Source organism: Panthera tigris, chromosome A1 (genome assembly GCF_018350195.1).
Source record: "Panthera tigris isolate Pti1 chromosome A1, P.tigris_Pti1_mat1.1, whole genome shotgun sequence".
NCBI lineage: Eukaryota > Metazoa > Chordata > Mammalia > Carnivora > Felidae > Panthera > Panthera tigris.
The window spans coordinates 204,410,686-204,411,915 of record NC_056660.1 but is presented as its reverse complement, the minus strand read 5'-3'; the positions used below and the strand labels follow the sequence as shown (position 1 = coordinate 204,411,915).

The window sequence follows — 1,230 nt, the reverse complement described above, 5'->3', positions numbered from 1 at the left end:
AAAGTATAAATAGTCTTTGTTTATGTGGGTTTCATGAGTAATGATGGTTTATAAGCTTTTAGTGGGTCTGAGAACTTAGGGTCTGAAGTCCAGGGTCTGCTCTTTCTCTATTAGGACTCTTGAACCCAGCCTATCTTTTACCTTTACCTTCCATTCTTAAAAGGAAACTTGAGGACAGCGGAAGAGTCAGAATAGTGTCTTCTACTCAATGCTGTGATCCTGGAGCAAACATTTCTCAGCCCTGTTGCTATGAAAAGGAAGCATTGGTGGGGCTCTTTGGAGCCAGGCTTGGTCTCTGGAAAAAACTCTTTTCTTGGTAAGATAGCCAATTAGAAAATTTACATGAAGGAATTCATTACAATGGCAGCTTGATTTACTGGGAAAATGTTTTCAGATTTGAACTGAAAGTGTTTTGGGGTTGTTTTTTCTTTCTTGTTTCTTTGTTTTTAATTGACTGGGACTCTTGAAGAGCCTTCATCAAATAAATGGAATGGAAAATTCCAAATAGTCCATCAAATAATCTAGTGGAAAATTGCTTAAGGTGAGGTCTTTTCAGCAAGAAGTGTTTTCTATTCTTTCTGCTGCCAGATTTGAAGACTTCCAGTTATATCATTCTATCAGCTACTAAATTTTTAGTGTGTTGATTTTAAAAAAGCAAATGCATTCTTCAACTCTGAATCATGTCATTTTAGGTGAACACAATAAAATCTAGAGAAGAAAATTATAATCACACTATAAACACTATTTTATAACCTGTTTTTTTAAATGGAAAAACACATTGTGAAAATTTTTAATGGATTTAAAATTCATTAAATACTTAAGTGGATTTAAGTATTATTTAATAGCATTATCTTTGTTTTCTTTTTTTTTATATGGAACGCTTCACGAATTTGCGTGTCATCCTTGTGCAGGGGCCATGCTAATCTTCTCTGTATCGTTCCAGTTTTAGTATATGTGCTGCTGAAGTGAGCACTGATAGCATTGTCTTTAAAGATGAATGATTGGTTGGTTGTATCCTATATATTTAGTTTATTAGCTTACATATCGAAACAAGATAGTGGCAAACTCAACCATAGCCTTAGTTGAAAGAGCAACTGCTGAAAAAGTAATTTGTGCTAATGGCTCTAAACTGGTATCATTTGTTTCTATATTACCAGAAACTGGTACAAAGCCTGGTATATAGTAGGCATGCAGTAAATGTTTAATTTAATTTTTGCACACATTTTTATT

At 33.7% G+C, this 1,230-nt stretch overlaps 1 non-coding gene across 1 annotated transcript; it reads right to left on the bottom strand.

Moving 5' to 3' along the window:
• Positions 1-866: 866 nt before the first annotated feature.
• On the bottom strand, positions 867-973 carry LOC122232007. The gene has a single exon (XR_006209321.1). It is a non-coding gene; the product is annotated as a U6 spliceosomal RNA (small nuclear RNA).
• Positions 974-1,230: the final 257 nt, after the last annotated feature.